Source organism: Pangasianodon hypophthalmus, chromosome 8 (genome assembly GCF_027358585.1).
Source record: "Pangasianodon hypophthalmus isolate fPanHyp1 chromosome 8, fPanHyp1.pri, whole genome shotgun sequence".
Taxonomy (NCBI): Eukaryota; Metazoa; Chordata; class Actinopteri; order Siluriformes; family Pangasiidae; genus Pangasianodon; species Pangasianodon hypophthalmus.
This window is the reverse complement of record NC_069717.1, coordinates 9060830-9061212: the sequence shown is the minus strand read 5'-3', so window position 1 is coordinate 9061212 and position 383 is coordinate 9060830.

Below are 383 nucleotides of genomic sequence, written 5' to 3'. Positions count from 1 at the left end.
ATGGCATTGACTTAAGAACTGATGAAGACATTGATTGCACTCAGTGTTTTTAATGCAGTTCATTAATAATTCAACTTGTGCGGTATTCCAACAGTTTTTGTTTCGTATTTATTCATCCACTGCATATATTTATTCTATTATGATTTACAGTTTCTGTGGACATTTTCCAATTATTACAATTCAAGTACTGTGCAGTAGTTCCTACAATTAATGAATATAATTGTATTTACTGCCATGTGTATGTTATTGAATATACTTCAGCAGATTCCAATTTGCTGGCAACAGTTTTTTTTTTTTTTGCACATTTCCCTTACATTAGAAGGTATAGCTTTTATTTTACCCATAAGAGCCTGTTTTTCAAAATTTAATATGTACCCTTTCTA